Source organism: Hippopotamus amphibius, chromosome 5 (genome assembly GCF_030028045.1).
Source record: "Hippopotamus amphibius kiboko isolate mHipAmp2 chromosome 5, mHipAmp2.hap2, whole genome shotgun sequence".
NCBI lineage: Eukaryota > Metazoa > Chordata > Mammalia > Artiodactyla > Hippopotamidae > Hippopotamus > Hippopotamus amphibius.
Window position 1 is genome coordinate 167231166 of NC_080190.1, and position 19925 is coordinate 167251090.

The 19925-nt window shown below is 47.3% G+C and overlaps 1 protein-coding gene across 2 annotated transcripts in view; it reads right to left on the reverse strand.

The window, feature by feature from the left end:
- The window catches only part of ZFAT (zinc finger and AT-hook domain containing), a 174830-nt gene that overhangs the window by 40298 nt on the left and 114607 nt on the right, over nt 1-19925 (reverse strand). The gene's annotated exons all lie outside the window — the stretch shown is intronic.

Here is a 19925-nt window from a genome sequence, read left to right on the forward strand (position 1 = left end):
TGGGCAGGTGTCTCCAGAGTAGGAGGGGTCTCTGCTAAATGAGGCTGCTCTCATTTCTTGTCTTTGTTGCTCTTGTTCAAGAAGAAATTTGCAGTTCTTCCTCAAGAAGAAATTTGCAGTTCTTGCTCAAGAAGAAAATAACAAAAAGCAACACAGGAATCTATCACCTTTCCTTTTTAAGTGAATGCCATTCAAGCATCTCCCCTTACCATTAACTCCCTGATGCATTTGCTTCTTTAACCAAATGGTGCTCCTCCACAGTATTTACCTGCAAGCATGTGCATATATACATCGCTGTCCACCATTAGGGAAATCTGCCTGATGAAATCGAATTCCAACCTCCCTGCCTGGGCAAGACGAGGCTCTTTCAGGCTCAGGGCACCAATGGACTGTTGGTAGAGCCTCATCTGCCATCGTGCAGTGCTGCGGGGACGCGCAGAGTGGTGGGGGGAGGGGTGCCTGCTCAGGCCTCTTGGGGGCACCATGAGACACGTCCATCGGCCAGGCGATGGATATACAACCGGATCCCTGTCCTTTCCAGGCCCTTACTCCTGGTCAGGACAATATCAAAGTGTCCCTCTGCGCTGTGAGCTACACAGCTGTACAGCACGGGGGCTACAGAAATTCCAGTTTTGTATTCAGGGCCCATCTGGTCACACAAGCAGCTTCCAGCAGGAATGGAGGAGCACAGAGCGGCCCACAGGGCAGCAGTGCTCAGAACGGTGCAGGGGATTCAGACGGGGCAGGTGCAACCGACCATCAGCACGGCCTGGCCATGGAACCTCAGACAAGGGGTGAAACCTCTCCAAGCTTTGAGCGTCTCATGAGTACAAAGGGGATGATGCACTACCTGGTAAGGCTGTTGTGAGAATTAAACGATGGAACATGAACGGTTATCTGAGATGCCACAGCAAACATTTACTGTCTTTATCAGCAATTTTACATGACGCTCACGGTGCCTGTGGGCAGTGATTACCCCCGTGTCTGGTGAGACCTCAAGTCCACCTCACCTCCTCAACTGTCCAGGTCATCAATATTCCTCCACGGTCACCAGGAAGAGCTAAACCAGAACCATTCAGCTCTGAAGGGGGGTGCACCAAGCTGGGAAAGTCCTCTCTCTGACACTCTAATCAGCCCCTCTTTCGATGGTTCTTCAGGTCTACAGATGTGCTGAAGCCTCCCCATTGAGAGAAAGAGAGAAGATGGAGGGAGCGGACAGAATGAAAAGAAAAACCGTCTACTTGGTCCCTGTTTAAGTCACTCCACTCCTTGCTCGTAGGCCCCCGCCCATCCCACCCTCTTGAAGCGCAGTTCCTGCTCGCCGCCTCCACACTGCCCCCTCCCTCCCCCAGGCCCCCAGATCTCCCAGGCAAACCGCTCCTGTGGGTACAGCCCGAGCTGCCTCCACAGACCTCACCCCCCGCCTTCCCCACCTCCTTCAGCTGGCTGCCACCTCCCACCGTGACGCGTAATGTGGTGACATCATTGTCACCAGGTTCTCCTCCTCGCTCTGAACTTTCTTGGGTTATTTTACTAGATCTCCTTCCCAGGCCTGATGTGAAATGCTGACTTTCTCCAGGGTTCTGCCCTTGGGTCTGCTTTGCTCTTCTGCTGTGGTTCCAGTGATCATTTTTACATGTTGATATATCCACGTACATCCACTTGTGATGGCTCCCAAACCACAGACAGGAATTTTCAACGGTCTTCCAGGTATCCCTACAGGGATGCTCTGGAAGCACCCTGAAACAAACACACAACTTCAGACTCCTAATCTTTCTGCAGAATCAGCTATTCACACAAAAACAGGAACCTGGGTGTCATCCTAGACTTTTCCTTCTCTCTTACCACCCAGCCAGCGACCAAGTCTGCCCAGGCTTCCTCAGACACATGTCCAGAACCGCCACCCCCGCCCCCATCTCTCACTCCAGCATAGAGAAAGAGCTGACCTGGCCTGTAAGGGAAATGCTGGGACTCCCAGGAGGGCAGTTCCCAGAGAGCAAGACTCGGGGGCGGGGGTTCTCCAGTGAGCCAACCTGCTCTGAACTCTGAACCCTTTCCCAGGGACCCTACCCTCTGTCCAGACCACACCGTGGTCACAGGATGCTCTGTGCTACACTGCACAAGCCACTTTCTGTCCTGCATGTAAGAGAACCCCGTGGTTTGGCCTATGAGGGCTTATTAAACAAAAGGACCTGGAACAAAGGCAAAAAATTCCCCAGGCTTCTCACCTGTCTACTGAGCAGAAAATACGAGACCTAAAATGCCAATATATGATTAGCTGCAAGATTAAAATAAAAGTTAAAACATTTTTAAGTGCTTTCATCTCCGTATAAGCAAGTTCTATGAAATTATTTTTCAAACATAAGCATTTGCACAGAAATCACACAAAAAAAACACCCAAAAACACTCCCCTGCCGGTGCTGGGTGGTCAGTGAGCACGGAGGCAGGAAGGGGTGATGAAAACGAGGAATGGTCTGACAAACGTAACTTCAGGCTCGAGAGCCAACTCCATCCGTCTTACAGCACAGCAGATAAACTGCCTCGTGAGAGCTTCGACTCCTTTTATTCCCCACGCCTACTCCTTGGTGGAACTGCTAATGAAAAGAACTGCCAAAATGTGCGCAGATAGGCCAAAAAATGTACAGGGGAGCCCAAATGAGAAATCACTTTCTAACCTACTGATTTCTATGAAAATCTTCAATTCTTAAAGTTGAAAGGGACACTTTCAAAGACTGACTTTGACCAAGCTTCCCTCTGTGACGAGACAGCCTTCCGCAGCCTCCGACACTCTGTGATCTCAACCTCTGTTAGAGGCAGGGAGGTCAGGCCTCCAGCCCCTTGCACTGCTGAACGGCTCTGGGAGTTTAGGAGAATAAACCTTCCTGTCTATTCTGCTCCCCTGAAGCCATCGTCACCGTTCACATGAAATCAATCACCACCTAACTTCTTGGGACCCTCTCTCCTTAAATGGTGTAGCTGAGCCACATCTGGGCCTTTCACGCAGAACAAGTTTGAACTGGTGGGGCATTGCCACGTTTCGGCAAGGAGTTTTGCTGGGGCTGTCACGCAGGGCAGGAGACAGGCAGAGAAGAGCGTGGGTGACGCCCCTGTTTCAACTGCCAGGCATAGAGTCTGACTGCGTTATCAACAGTGCACATCTTGGGATTTCGTTTATGAAGCATATATCTGCTGACCTCCTGCTATGAGTCAGTCATTGTTCTCTCACTCTGGGGACACAGCAACGAATGATAGAGATTTGTGATTCCTTGAATACACATGAGTTTGGGGACTTAAGATATCAACTGCAAAGATTAAACGCTATCTAGGCAAACTAAATCACAAAACTTGTTTCCTAAGTCAGATTTTTGCAGATAGCAAATGATGCGACGTCTCAAAGGGAAGTTATTTATCAAGGGCTTTCAGGCCGGAATCTAGCCAAGAGTTATGAGGAAAATACATGCAGGCTATTGTCCCGTACTGCACGTGAGACAAGAAAACAGATCAAAAACAAGGCAGGAACCTGTTGTCATGCCTACAACTCAGTGTTGCACTGGATTTGTTAAGTAATGTGATCTAACATAATAACTATTTTAGCTCATGTTTACTGAGAGCTACCACATACCAGATAGTTATGTTTTGCATGCATTAGTTCCTAGAAGTCTCACAACAACCTCATGTGGGGGGTACAACTGTTGTCCCCATTTTACACACAGATAAGAAACCGAAATGTAAAAGGATTAAGGAATTTGCCCAAAGTTTCACAGTCTCACAGCCCAATCACTTGGTCTGCACTGGATTTGGGGCTCAGCCCAGCCAGCAATGAAGAGATGATTTGATTTCCCATTTGTCATTTCCTGAACATCTTTCTTCCCGAGGAGGGGCATGGTATGGTTTTCTTGGATTTCCCAGACATAAGGCAGCCCACATCTAACCATCAACTTCCACAAATGAGGACCGCCATGGTGAGTGGGAGGGATGCAGGCTGCTCCCAGAGGGCGGGCACAAGGCAGGGATGGGTGGAAGGCGAGAAGAGGGCAGACACAGCAGCCAGGTCACAGTAGGACGTGTGCTGCATCAGGAAAGTGGCTTTAGGAGATGCAGTTTCTGGTGGGTATCAAGCAGAGGGTGACAGGCCAACTGCACAATTTTCACTCTGGAAATTAACGGAGAGTAGATTTGAAAGGAATAAGACTAGAGGCAGGGAACCAACTGTCCGGTTGCTACAGTAGTGTAAACAAGAGATCTAGAGGCCTGAAGTGAGAGAGTGGAACCAAAAAATGGAAGAGTTTAAGAGAGATGGAGGAGGAAAAATCAGCCTGATCTGAAGACAGAGATGCCGTGTGAGAAGACGGAGGCAGAGAGCCTCAAGGATGACTCCCAAGTTTCCAGCGTGGATGACACAGGAGGAAGGCGTCCTGGCAGCAGTGGAGGAAGTTCTACGGGTAAGGAGAGAGGGAGTGAGAGCTCAGGACCCTGGACCCCCAGCAGGGCAAGTCCAGAAAGCATCTGAAGATAGAAAGTGTTCGGAGTTTAAAACTCAGAGGACAGTTCTGGGCTAGAGACACAGACCCAAGCACAGGCAAGCAGCCGGTGCCCTGGCACAGGGCACACCCATCGTCAGTGAGTGTGTAAAGTGAGAAGAGAAGCAGGACCTGGGAACCCAGGGGACGGCAAGAGATGCGCTCGTGAGGAAGGACAAGAAAGAACGGCAGCAGGGAGAAGAGTCAGGGGTGTCTGGAGACGAATGTCCTTCATGGAGGGAGTGGTGACAGAGTCAAGTGCACTAAGAAATCCGGTAAGGACTAACAAGTGTCCACTGGGACCGGCCATCAGGGAGGCGGGCTAGTGGCCTGACTGAAAACAGTTGGTTTCAGGGGGGAGTTCCCTGGTGGTCCAGTGGGACTTGGCACTTTCACTGCCAACAGCCCAGGTTCAATCCCTGGTCGGGGAACTAAGATCCCACAAGCCGAGCTGTGTGGCCAGAAAAAAGAAAAAAGAAAAAGATTTGGTTTCAGGAACACACTAAAAACAAAGGCCAGGTCACGGAGAGAAGGCAGGGGCAGAAGCTGGATTCTGGGTCATGTTTCAATGATGCAAACGACGTGCCTTTTTCAAGAGGTGCATCAAAGGATCTCCCTCAAAAGGAGTGCTGACGACCATCCACCAAGTTGAAAGAAAAAGTGCAGCTGAACTTGTGGAGGCTGGAGCTCCAAGTTCTCAGACTTACGTCAAGAAAGCAGGTAAAATACACTTTGTCACAATTTGAGGATTTACTGTTCTGGTTCTTCAAACAGAAAGAAAGAGAGCAGCAGAGGACAGGAAGCCCTGTCTCACATGTGGGATCGGCCTCTAACAAACCTGATGAGAAGACACGGAACTACATGAGACAGGCTAATGCAATCTCCCGTGGGCGTCAAGACACGGGCTCAGAGGAATGTTTAAAACAGGGGAGCAGCTGGTGAGGAGGTGATGTCCAAGGTCGTGACATTGGACACCAATCACTGAGCTTTCTGGTAGTAGGAGAGGGCGGGCGCCCTGCTGGCTTCTGTCCACGGCAAGCAGGAGGGCTCTAACCAGACCGGACCCTGTGGTCCAGTGTGTGGAACCACATGCAGCATCACAGTCCTGCGACTACATCGACAGGCGCAGAGATCAGAATGTGAGCCTCTCCCTTTGCGATGGGCCTGACACTCTCTGCAGAGGATGGGAAAGCATAATAGCAAGGGAGAAGGTTCCGGATGACCCGTGAGGTAAACCTATGGCCAGGAGTCACGATTTCATAGCCTTAGTTTAACAACCCGGTCGATGGAGGGACAGAGACAGAGATAAAGAAAGAGACAAACCAGAAGTCTAATTGGTATTCAGGTGAATTTGGATGCAAAATGCTGGAAAAGGTTATATAATTGTTACAACCTAAATTAAGTGGACTGGTTGGCACGAGACAATGTAGATGCTGCTGGGTAGAAGCAGGATATTAGAATGTGGCGGCTCTGCAGTGCAGGGAGACCTTGGTGTTGATACGTGTACAGAGCCCCAGACGGCCTCGCCTGCTACCTCTCTCCCGCAGGGTGGGCCAGGCTCCAGGCCAGGCACCGCCCAGGGGCACCTCCACATCCCTCCTCTGCGTCTACTCACATGGTCAGGCCGATCCTTTTTCCTTCGCAACATCCCCACCAGCCCTCCTCTAGTTGGCTAACCTCCAGGACAACCTCTGGGGCCCAGGTGAGCTGCCCCTGTCCCCCAAGGGCCGCCAGACTGCCGTACGAGGCGTCCATCTCTGCCCTCCGACATGGCGCCCCCTTCAACTTGAGTCCCTCGCGTCAGGTTCCATGTCTCTTCTTCTCAGCAACCTCGAGAAAGAACCCATTGATTCTAACACTGCACGAGCCAAGGCGAAAAGGGGATGTGGCTGCCTCAGTGAGACATGCTACGACAGTGCAGCTCAGCTCATCCTCTGAAGGAGCAGGCTGACCCACTTAGACTCAGCATGGACCCATTCACTCGAAGCAAAGCCGCCAGCCCTGCGTCCCCAAGGCACGAATCACGGGATTATACCACGAACACACACACCCTCCCCACTTAAAACAATGCGTCACAGATTTCAGCCCAACCGGATGAGTCCAACTTTTCCTTCATCCCCAAGTTACTAAACGTGGCTAGGCTTGTCCTGGAAGAGAGGAAATGTTCACCAGACAAGCTCCCACTCATTCCGCAAAAGTCTTAGCTCCCTTAGCTTCACTCCCTGCACCTTCACCTCTGAAACCTGCCCCAACTCCTGGGAAGACGTGACTTTTCCTTCCCATCTGCCCCCAGCACCTAGGAGAACCTGGCGGGGCGCGAAGCCTGCTGCAATGTCACTGTTCTCTGCAGATCCAACCCCCATCCCCGCACCCCGGGCTACAGCACCTGGAGAGCAGAGTCTGCTCCCGCCAGGCTCACTGCGCTTGCCCTGGCAGGCAGCCTCGCACAGGTGGGCCCCCTACTACACCCATGTGGCTGAAGGAAAAAGGACAAATCACCTTCCTCTTTCTGTTACTGATTCCTGTAGGCCTGCCAACAACAACTAAAACTAAAACTCTAGATAAAACGTTTCTTAAAATGACATTAAATTTAACACCTTTAAAAGACATTATGGGGGCGGAGCCACAGCACGAGAGACTGCAGTCACAGCATTTAACCAAAAAAATGACCCAACACCCCAGATACATGAAGAATTTCTGAAAACAAATAAGAAAGCAAAACCACTCAACAGGAAAAAAGGGGAAAATATTTAAACAGTTTTTTTTTTTATAAAAAGGAATGAGATGGAGCTATATGTAATGAGGCGGATAGACCTAGAGTCTGTCATACAGAGTGAAGTAAGTCAGAAAGAGAAAGACAAATATTGTATGCTAACTCATATATACGGAATCTAAAAATGGTACTGATGAACTCAGTGACAAGACAAGAATAAGGACGCAGATGCAGAGAAGGGACTGGAGAACTCCAGGTTTGGGGGGGCGGGGGGTGAAGGGGAAGCTGAGATGAAGTGAGAGAGTAGCATAGACATATATATACTACCAACTGTAAAATAGATAGCCAGTGGGAAGTTGCTGTCTAACAAAGGGAGTTCAACTCGATGATGGATGATATCTTAGAGGACTGGGACAGGGAGGCGGGCGGGAGTCGAGGGAGGGAGGGAATACGGGGATATGTGTATAAATACAGATGATTGACCTTGGTGTACCTCAAAAACTGGTACAAGAGTGTAAAGTAATTATATTCCAATTAAAAAAAAAAAAGGAAAGAGAAATAAATCCAAATAGCCAAAACATATATGAAAAGGAGCTCAAGCCCATTAACCACCATGAAGATGGACATAAAGCCACGTAGGGAGGCCAGCGCAGGCCCAGCAGGCCGGCCACCCTGAATGTTCACCCCGGGACGTGGAGCGGCGCAGGCTCCAGGCCGTGCACCTCTGCTGCTGGCATCCTCTGGTGCAGCCACTGTGCAAAGTGGTTCAGCATCGCCTTGTAAAGCTGCAGAGATGCCTACAGCCCTGCAAGTCCCTCCAGGTGCGCTCACCCCAGAGAATCTCATGGACGACCCCATCAGGACACGCGCACAGACAGCGCACAGCAGCAGAGCTGAGAACAGCAACACAACAGAAACAGCCTCGCCGTCCACCTGCAGCTGAATGGATGACCTGAACGGATGGACATTCCCGCGAGGGTTGCACAGCACGTGCTACTTCCCACTGGGGAGTACGATGCCACAAAGGACGGATGAAGGAGGGCGACACGCGGTCTCATCAACATATCGTTCAGGAAGGAAGCCAAGTGCAAGACAAACAGACACAGAATAAATTCCATACATGAATCCATATATAGATATATGCCCATATATAGAAAATATAAAGTTCAAAAACATGCAATGTTGGGAGTTGTCTGGCGGTCCAGTGGTTAGGACTCTGCACTTTCACTGCTGAGAGCCCGGGTTCGATCCCTGGTCTGGGAACTAAGCTCCTGCAAGCTGCGTGGTGTGGCCAAAACACAACAAACAAACAAAAGCAAACCAAAAAAAATGCAATGTTAAATTAGTCTGTGTAGGGATGCATACGTGGAGGTAGACCTACAAAGAAAACCAAAGAGTAATTCTCAGGGTAACGGTCACCTCTGGGATAGAGCAGGGGGTGGGCTCGGGAAGGCCCCGTGCGGGGGTCTGGGGACTGGCAAGGGCCCACTTTGGGGCAGTGGGACGTCAGTGTTCACGTCATGATCCCTCATCACACCACACACTCGTGCGTATAAGCAATATTCTAGATGTACATTCCATTTCACAACAAGAGAAGTAAAAAAAGAAATGGTTGATTAAATGGGTAAGTATGTGACATTAAAAACTCTCTTCACAAGGTTTCTGAGGATTACAGGTAGCTTAGGTCAAATGCCTTGAATGACGTAGCACCCAATGAGCAGCAGCCTTTATTAATATTAATAACAACAGCAACGGCGCTTACACCCCGACATGTAAAGTGATTCTTACTTTTATTTTCTTTCATCCGTGGGATGAAAATCACGCTGATACTAGAACAAGGTTCTAACACACCCACCCTTCATAACCCAGAATGTCCAAAAAGAAGACTGCAGTCGGGGTGTCCCCCCAAAGGCCTGGTGACAGGCCTGGAGGAGATATGAACCATAACACTGGCATCACCACACTTAAATCAAGTTAACACAGTGGAGAGATGGTCCCGGATTACTCACGCGCTTCCCTGGGGCCTGGGCTGAAGGACACCTATGAGATTTACAGCCGCACTTCTGCCGCTGAGAGAACCCAACAGGAAGATGGAATTTTTTTCATAAATGTCTGAGTGGCCATCAATTCCCTCAAATGCAAGCCAGCAGCAAGTCACCCTGAGGAGCATGTAGTTGGACTGTGGGGCAGGGCAGGACCCCAGGTTCTCGAGCACAGATAATTCAGGGCTCCGCTTCCTTCACAGACTTGATTTAGTTGTCTGAGACTTAGGCGGTAATTTCACCTTATCAGAGCCTGGAAAGAACAGGATGAAATGTGACAGCTTCTTCTAACTGAAGTCTTATCTGGATTTTATTTCTGGAAAGAAACAGAACAGATGCTTCCCCACCGTTGGCCCACCAACGTGGAGAGCTCTGTGGTCCAGGACATTTCGCGCAAACTGAGTGGCAGGGGCTTCTGGGGGCAAAGAGATCTGGGCTCAGTGAGGGGTCTGGCGCTTCACAGCTGTGCAACTCCGGGCGTGTTTCCTCATTTTAGTGCCAGGAGTAGTGGTAATGTAAACAGAGCAGCCTGCGTGGAGGAGCTATCAGATTATTATCACTGACTGTTTAGACACAGAAATTCAGAGAAAACTGCCTCATTAAAAAAAAAGAAGAAGAAGAAGAAAGAAAGAAAAGAAAGGAAGAAAAGAAAAAAGAAAGGGAAGGGAAGGGAAGACGAGGGGAGGGGAGGGGTTCTCCTTTTGGCCTGCATACTTGCATCTGGGAATTGAGGATGTCCACGTTTACATGCGGAGCACTGGGGGAAGGAGGGGAGCCAGAATGCACTGTTGACAATGACCGTGAGCCCTGAGTCCCTACCAAGGCCTCATGACCACCGTGGGAAGAAACATCAATTTCCAGTTCACAGGTGAGAATGCAGAGGCCCTGGGAGGGCAAGTAGCTTGTTGAAGGTCATACAGTTACCAGCAAAAGCTGGGTGTGAGCCAAGGTCTGTCTGGCCCCAAAGCCCACGCGCCGCTCCCCTCAGCCTCTGGGGCACTGACTGCAGGGCCCACCGCAAACACGCCCCACTTCAGCAACAATCTCCCCCATGGATGGACTAGACGGGTGGTTTCTGCAGCTTTCCCTATTATGATATGTTTTCAGGTTTGCAAATGACTTTGTGTTTCCAATTAACAGGATCAACCAGACAGTACGGTTTTCATAGTCGTATTTCCAGCACGTAAAGTTCTGGTACACAAACGACTCACTTGTCTTCCCCCGGCCTGCCTATCCCCCCACAGGGACCTGACTCTGCACAGCCCCCCACCTGCACGGCCCACAGGGTTGCCTGCCGCCCACCGCTACCTCCAAAACCGCAGGTTACACAGTGAACAGCACTGCCTCCCTGACGTCCGCCATGCCCACGTTTCCACAGATTTTCAAGGAACACACCAGAAACAGATCACACACATTCCCTTTGACAGGGCTCTCCGCGGAGACACATCTTGGACAGAACACAATAATGAAGCAAGGCTTACGGCGCCTGACATGAGAAAACAACACACTTACAGATAAGGAACCTGCTCTTGACTAAGAGAACAGCTCCTGACGGCCACACGGAGCCTCCACTCCCGCAGTGCCTGGCTCACAGCTGGGGTCAACAGCGCTGGGGGAACTTCGAGGACCCCAGGACCTGGGGACCACGCTTGGTCACACACGCTTCTTCTCACTTTGACCTCACGGCCCCTTGCTACTACGAGGGAAGGAAGCGCCCAGAGCTCAAGGCCACACAGTGAACTGAGAACAGAGTGAAGAGCAAGCAGGGCCCGCGATGGAGAGCCATTGAGCCCCGTGCCCTTGTGGCTACGAGCCTTCAAAGGAGCCCAGAAGCCCACCTGCACCTAGATGTCTTCGGTGGTCAACGTGAGTCACTAAAGTTCTATAGAATCTATTCATGTCCTCATTTGTTCACTCAACAGATATCTATTAAGTGTTGCCTCCACGCTGAGCCTAGAAGGAAAACCAGAACAAAGCGCCTTAGGGAGCATACGTTCTGGCATCGCGCACAAGGAACTACACAATCTGCCCAAGGTCGTCAGACAGCACGGGAAAAAATAAAGCATCTGAACCAAGACCAGAATAAAGAGAGAGACGCGCGTGGCTTTCTGGGAGAAGGGCAGCAAGAAGAGGGAAGGGCAGGGGTGAGGCCAAGCGAGGCAGCCGGGATGTGCTGTGTCTGCAGCAGACACGCTGGGGGCAGAGGGGGTGGAGCAGGAGGTGGGGAGGGCGGGGCCAGGCTGGGCAGCCCCCGCTGGTCTGCAGGGTGTGGGACAGGAGGCCGCTGCGGGGCAGATATATGTGAGGTTCAACATACTGTTTTTTTGTACTTTTTGATTCTCTGATAACCAGTATTTCCCAAGTTATTTCATAAAATCTAAGTGGTAGGAGGGAAAACTAGGGGGAAGAAAAGGGAAGAAGGAGTTCTGTGGTGAGATAAGCTTGAGAATCACTGCACACTGTGCCCCTCCACACAACACTTGCAACATCTCACGGAACTAGTGTTCTAAGGAACACACTCTGGAAAACTCCACCTGTGCCATCCTCCATGCCCCAGGTAGACCATGTCCACCTGAGTCACATGCCTTACACTTCCGCTGAGCTGCCCACTGTAGCCAACAGAGCACTGGGTACCAGAGACTCGCAGAACAGACCATTCAAAACAAAAACCCCAACTGACTGGCTGCTGGCTTCATCTCCCTCCTCAATGGTAAAGGTGCCCATAAGAAACTTCTTTTCCACTCAAAGAAATGTCTTAGCATTGGATCTGCGAACTGCCGAGTCCCATTACCTGCACAGGGTCATCCAGCAAAACCAGTGGCCCTTTGGGAATGTTCTGCATGATGACATTGGCTGGGAGACTGATGTGTTTCACAGATTTACAGAGTGCATCCCCACAGCTGCTCCGAGAGCCCTTTCAGCAGAGCCATGTGCAGGCCCCTCACCCTGTAGCAAGAGAAACACACACTGGCCTAGTCAACTGCCAAGAGACTGGGTCTGCACCCCTGGGCTGGGAAGTGGGCCACTCAGATAGAAAAACATGCGGGACTTCCTTGGTGGCACAGTGGTTAAGAATCTCCCTGCCAATGCTGGGGACACAGGTTCAAGCCCTGGTCTGGGAAGATCCCACATGCTGCGGGGCAACTAAGCCCATGTGCCACAACTACTGAGCCTGAGCTCTAGAGCCCTCAGGCCACAACTACTGAGCCCATGTGCTGCAACTACTGAAGGTTGCGTGCCCGGAGCCCGTGCTCCACAACAAAAGAAGCCACTACAATGAGAAGCCCACACACTGCAACGAAGAGTAGCCCCTACTCTCTGCAACTAGAGAAAGCCCATGTGCAGCAACGAAGACCCAATACAGCCTAAATAAATAAATAAATAAAAAGAAAGAAAAACATGCATACTCATAGGGAAAAGGACAGAGACTGTAAATTATAAGACACATGGTGATGCAGATACGGGAAATTCCTAAAGGGCATCTGCATCTGGAATCCTGGCTGACTCGCCTCCTCCTCCAGCCTGAGCTCAGAGATGGATGTGAACGACGCACACATAGAACCACATGTGGGGACAGGTAAAGTAACCCCCAACCTGATATGCACACAAAGAGCCTAAGGATACACAGTCACAGGGGACAGACAAGGAAAAAAGGGACACAGAGGCAGAAGCAGAGAGACACACACCAGAAAGGAAAGGACCTGCATCTCAAGGTGTGTGTGTGTGGTTGGGGGGGGGGGGGGGGCATGCGGATGTCCACAGACTCATATTCCTCAGGGTTGGCCCTTAAAGAGGTTCGTGCCAAAGCTCTCAAAGCGATGCTGTCAGTGTTAATGATAGTACCACCCTCTTCTCCTTGTCCCAGTGGCCACCCCGCAGTCTGCAGCCCAAGTCTTCAGTCAAAGCCACCCTGCACTATTTGTGCAGAAGAGAAGAGTCTTGTGATTTTTTTTTTTTTTTTTGGCCCTGTCTCTTCGGGATGACAAGCCTGAGAGCACGAGGCTGGGACCTCACTCCCGGGTTGGCCACAACAGGGACAAAACCAAGCCTGGGGCCAAGGATCCAGAGAGAAAAAAGCCAGGTCTTCATATCACTCATCAAGCAGGAAGTCACCTCTGTTGTAAATTAAGGCCAGAGACAAATTAAACAATTTAAAAGAATAAATGTTTTGAAACCATGGGGTACCACAAGTTCCAGAATGGCTTATGCTGAAGCAATTATCTCATCACAATAAATAACAGTAAATCAATCCATACTAATTGCTTTCCGTGCAAGAGCTTAGAAGACTCTTCAGCGTTCGCCAATTATTGATTTTTTTTGTAATCGCTTATGCTGTCAAAATGCAATATTTCCAGAGAATATACTGCACACTATTAGACAGACAGGACTTTAATTTAACAAAAAACAATCCGATTTCCTTCTTTTCCCCCAAAGTGCTTACAAAATCTAAAACACAAGGAAGCTGAAGATGGTGCAACAGGTTTTTAGCCGAGACATTCCTATTCAAAACAACTTAATCAATGGCCCCCTCTGACTACCCACCCCGCTCCACGGCCCTTCTTCCTCCTCACACGCATACACACGCTTAAAGGAAAAAACAAAAACGCGTAACCTCAGATTCTTCACTTTCATGGAAATCAACAACTGAAAAGCAAAATAAACACCACCAACAGCAACCCTGTACTTGACTTCTTACTCTCTTTGCCCCGTGGTCCAGTAATTTCCACTGAACTTGGGAAATGCTGCGGCTGCCAAGTTTACACTCAGTCAGCATTTTGCTTAAAGATTCTGCTTGAGTTTTGATAGCTAAACATCTAACTGCAGGCTTATATAATCAAAGCAGTGGGGGGCGGGGGGAGGACAAGGGGGCCAAAATGTCCCTCGGCTTGGCTGGAGAGTAAGAAAGTGCAGGGTGATGGATGGAGGGTAGCTTTGTCTACAAAGAGACAAGGCTCAGAATCCCAGCTCCTCCCTTACTAGTTGTGTTCCTCTTGTGTTATTCACCTGTGAAATGGGAATATCGATACTACATCACAGCGGTTCTGAGGGCAAAATAAGGTAATATACATGCAACACCTGCTATAACGCACAGCAGACGGCGATTATAAAAGGGATGGGTCCACCTGTCTTTTTTATTCTGACACGAGATACTTAAACATTCAACACTGTGGTGGAAGTTTCTGATGGAAAGATGGAACCATCTGGGTAACAGAAGTTATGGTAGAAATAAAGCCACGATGCTTGCCACAGGTGACTCAGCATTCTGGGGGATACTGAAGATCTCAGACCGAGGATTAACTTGAACTGTTTACAAGTGTGTGGTTCTAAATATTCTGCTTCTTCAAGATCACTTATGTACTTCCACTTCCTTGTTTATTAAGTTTAGAGGGGAAACTAGGAGTGAATTAGTTACACAACCACATCCTGGCTGACCTCATTCAGACACCACCTCTGTTCAATTTAGTCTCTAAGCCCCTTACACATCCTATGAGTCAGCTGCCTGGCATCTTCTGTATATATAACTCGATTCAGCTTCACATGGACACATTATGACGTCCTTGGGACCCATTTCATTGTCAGAAATACAACAAGGGATTACACTAATTCCCTTTAATTTGTGGACATCAGTCAACCAGAACTTTCTGGTTGCTACAGGTTCAAAAGCTATAGGTTTTACATGATAAGCTAAGACCATATTAACTCAATTAAAACACAGCTTTTAAAAATGATAGAGTTGGAATAATTAGTTAGCAAGTCTTCTGGGTTCCCACAGAGCTTAGTACATGACTTTCTTGCAGCATTTAGTGCACTTGCTGTTGCTTTTTATGCACAGATGGCTCTCCCCAGACCTGTGAGCCTAGCAGACAGAGGCCTGGCTTCATCCCGACGTCCTCCACCCTGGCACACAGTGGGTGCACAGAAAAGGCAGCAAGGACTCCTGGGCTGGAGCAGGACGAGGGAGAGGAAGTCTGCCACCACCCTCATTGAGCGCAGGAAGCCTTCCCCAAGTGCACTGTAGACTCTCCTGAGGCTGGACTGGGCAGACAGGGGAGAGAGCTCCCCACGGAGCAGAAAGCCAGAGAGAAATGGGACTGTCCCAACAATGACATATCAACCAAGGGCCAAGCTCGCAACTACACCTTTGAAAGGACAGCAATCAGGCCTGCTATTCTCTGTACAGTCTCCACCCCAATGGCCTGATACAAAGAGGCATTTACTTTCCTGTGGACAACTGTCTCTACTGTTCTTTCACACATAATATCTAGCATCCAGGTAAATATTACAAGATACGCAAAGAAGACAATGTGACCCAGTTCAAGAAAAAAAGTCAACAGAAACTGATGCACACATTGCTTAGATATTGAAAGTATTAGACAGAAACATTTAAATGATGATAAACACGTTAAAGGCTCCAATGAAAAACATGTGTGAACAAATGATAAATTGTAGCAGAGAAATAAAACTATAAAAAAGAACTAAATGTAAATGCTATAAATCAAAAAAACAGCAATGAATAATTCATTTCATTTGAGTATCTAAACAGCAGAGCTGACACAGAGAAAGGAGAAGTAAACTTGAAGATCAATACAAATCATATAAACTGAAACACAAAGAGAAAGAAGAATTAGAGAGAGAAAGAGAGAGAGAGATCATCTGCACGCTGTGAGATACCAAACAGTTTAACATACAAGGTATTACAATCCTAGAGGAGAAAATAGGAAACAAATGAAGTAGAAGTAGTATTTAAAGACATAATGGCTGAGAATTGGCCCAAACCTCATGAAAGACATCAACCCATATATCCAAAATCTCAGTAAGGTAAACACTAGGAAAGATATTAACATGATGAAAAAACAAAGAAAGAAAGAAAAGTCTTAAACCAGACAGAGGAAGAAAAGACCCATTCCATATATCGGGAAATGATAAGGGGTAGAAATAATGAAGGATGAAACATAATGGACCAGCATCTTTGGCGTGACATCCCCCCGGAAATCTATAGTCCTCAAAATATTCTACAAAAATAAAGACAAAATATTTCCAAAGACAAAAGCTGAGATAATTCAACTCCAGGAAAACAACATATAACAAATACTAAGAGAAGTTCTCCAAACTAAAGGAAAATTTATCAGATGGAAGCTAGGCCTGCAGGAAGAAAAATAAAGAACATCAGAAAGGCTAAATATGTAAGTAAACATAAAAGACATTTTTAAGATTATATTTTCATATGCATCTGACTAAAACAAAAAAATAATAACACTATACTGAGGAGTTTAAAACACAAAGAGAAGTGATGCACATGATGACAAGAACCCAAGGGTAGGAGGGGAGTAACATGAATTATAATGCTTCACGCTTCTTCCACTGTCCATGAAATAGTATATTCACAGCTACCTAGAATGTGTTAAAATGCAGGTGCATAGTGTAACGTCTACAGCAATGACTAAAAAGAAAAACAACAACAAGAAACAAAAGTGTAGTTAAAAGGTAAACACATCCTAATTGAGGGATATGCTATAAAAATACCTCATCAGTACTCCTCAAAACTGCCAAGGTTATCAAAAACAGGGAAAGTCTGAGAAACTGTCACATCCAAAAGTAGCCTAAAAAGACATCATGACTAAACGTAATGTGGTATCCTAATGGGATCCTAGAATAGGAGAAGCACATTAGGTAAACTCTAAGGAAATTTGAATAAAGGATGGATGTATTAATATTGGTTCATTAGTTGTAGCAAATGTACTACATAAATGTTAGATGCTAACAACAGGGGAAACTGGGTATGCAGAATACACAAACTCTCCATATTCCATAACAATTTTTCTGTAATTCTACAACTGTTCTAAAATTATAAGTTTACCTGAAAAAGAAATTTCTACTCTCAGGGGAAAATGTCAATAGAGGAGATAAAATGGAATACTAAAAAATACCCAATTTACCTAAAAGAAGCCAGATGAGAAGAAGAGAGGATCAAAGAACTGACATGAAAATAAACACCAAGATGGTACCTTTCAAGTGAGACATGTCAAAAATTACATTAAATGTAAATGGACTAGGTATTCCGATTAAAGAGCAGTGATTACAGAATGGTTGTGTGCAGGCACATGGACACAAACACAGAAAGGCACCAAGAAAAGCCAGCTATGTGCTATTTACAGGAACACACTTTACATAAAAACTCAGATAGGACCTCTCCGTCACAGAGTTCAAAACCCAGTGCAGTGGTTGGCAGGTTATGATCTGTGAGGCCCTTGCATCAGAACCACATGGGAATGGGGTGGAGTCAAAGAGGCTGGGCCAGCCTCCATGCTTACTGAGAGAGAAGAACTAACCTGATGGGAAGGGTGGCAGAGGCCAGAGCTTCTCCCGTTAAAGAGAAAGCCTCCCAGCTCTTGTTACCAGGAGAGCGAGGCTGAGGCCCTGCCAGCACCTCCTCCCTGGAGCTGGCCTGCACAGAGCTGATGGTCCAAGTCTGCCCCAAGCTATCAGGGCACATTCCTTCTAATATTCTCCCTCAAATCAACCCCTTCTTCCTAAAGTAGCCCTTGAAATAACAGTATCATTGTTCCCAATTTCCAAATAAGGAGACAGTGGCCCAAAAAGGCGAAGGATCAAAATCCCCAATGGTCACCTAGTTAGTAAGTGGTGGCATCAGGATTCTGACCCTTATCTGTCTAACTCCAAAGCCATAAGCAACAGCAAAAGTAAAATAACACCCACATCTAAAAAAAATATATAGGGAAAACATAACACCTGGAAAATATTTAGAATGAGTGATTTGCAACATAAACTGAAAGCATGATTAGACTGATTTAAAATCCTTGCTTTGGTTCTTTTAGGAACTGGAGTCATTTTTAAGAGATAGGGAAGGGGAAAAAGAGCCAACATTTTTTGATGATCTACTGTGTACCAGATCCACTTCTCATGCACATGGTACTGCCTTTAATATCTTCAATCCCAGGAGACAGATAATGCCATCAACATTTTACAAACAATAAAATTGTAAAAAGAAGCCAAGTAACACAGCCTGTAAGTGGCACAGTCTTTCTGGTTCTAAACCTGAGTCTGTCTCGTCCTAAATCCTGTGTTTTTCCATGAGATCACATTACTCTCAGAGATTTTCAAGTGCCAAAAAGAATCTTAATGAATTTCCAAAAGGCACAGCTACTGTGGTACAAATGGCACAGCCACTTTGGAAGAGAGTTTGGGGATTTCTTACAAAACTAAACACTCTCACCACACGATCCTGCCATCCTTGGTATTTAGCCAAAGGAGCTGAAAATGTATGTCCACACAAAAACCTGCAAATGAATGTTTATAGCAGCTTTACGCATAATTGCCAAACCTTGGAAGCAACTAAGATGTCCTTTGGTAGATGAATGCATAAACTGTGGTACATCCAGACAATGGAATATTATTCAGTGGTAAAAAGAAATGAGCTATCAAGCCATGAAAAGACATGGAGGAACCTTAAATGCAATTACTAAGTGAAAGAAGCCAATCCCAAAGGGCTACATACTGTACAATTCCTACTATATGTCATTCTGGGAAAGGAGAAACTATGGAGACAGTAGAAAGATCAGAAGTTGCCAGAGGCAGAGGGAAGAGAGGAATTAATAGGCAGGGCAAGAGGATCTTGGGGGCAGTGTAACTACTCTGTATGATACTATCATTGTGGATATACAGCATTATACATTTGTCCAAACCTACAGATGTACACCACCAAGAGTGAACCTGAGTATTAACAATGGGCTTTGGGTGATTATGATATACTAATACAGGTTCATCAATTGTAACAAATGTACCACACTGGTGGGGATGCTGAAAATGGGGGAGGCTGTCTGGGGGGTGGGGGAGGCAGGTGGTATATAGGAACTCTCTGTACTTTCCTCTCAATTTTGCTATGAACCTAAAACTACTTTCAAAAATAGATAAGACTAGTAAAATCCAAATATGGTCTATAGTTCAGTTAATAATAGTGTACCAAAGTCCATTTCCTAGTTTTGACAACACACCAACATTACAGTTAAAGAAGTTATCACTGGGGGAGGGTGGGTGATAGTTACACAGGAACTCTGAGACTTTCTGTGAGTCTAAAACTATTTCAAAATGTTTCTAAATTAAATAAAGCCACTTTTTATTACTGATGTGCAAGCAGACTGGTGCAGAATCCACCAGCCCGATGACTGAGAACATTTCTATCAGCAGAGTTACGGGTTCACCCGAGCCTAATGGAGAAAACTCCACAAGTGAGTCTGCCTGCTGATCACATTGCTTACAGAATGGTGCGCGGCTTGTTTACATGCAAGAAGCAGAGAGCTGAACAGCTGGGCGGGGGGAACAAGCCTGTTTCTGTTCAGAGATTCCCGGCTCAGCACTGGCTCCTCTCGTCCGAGCATCTTCTCTGGCACTTCTTTAAGGCTGATTGTGTCAGCTCCACCCTGGGGAATGCATTTTATTTACAGCTGCAAGAAGCGCATATAACACCTTCATTGTTTGTGAATCCTCAGTGGTTTGGTGGGCTTTGCCCTATGTTTCACAGTCCTTGGATTTTAGGGTGACATGGAAATTCTTTTGGCATGAGGTCCACTGTAGGGTTACTTATAACAGCAACAACTGGGAATGACCAAACTATACAATTATGAGGGGACT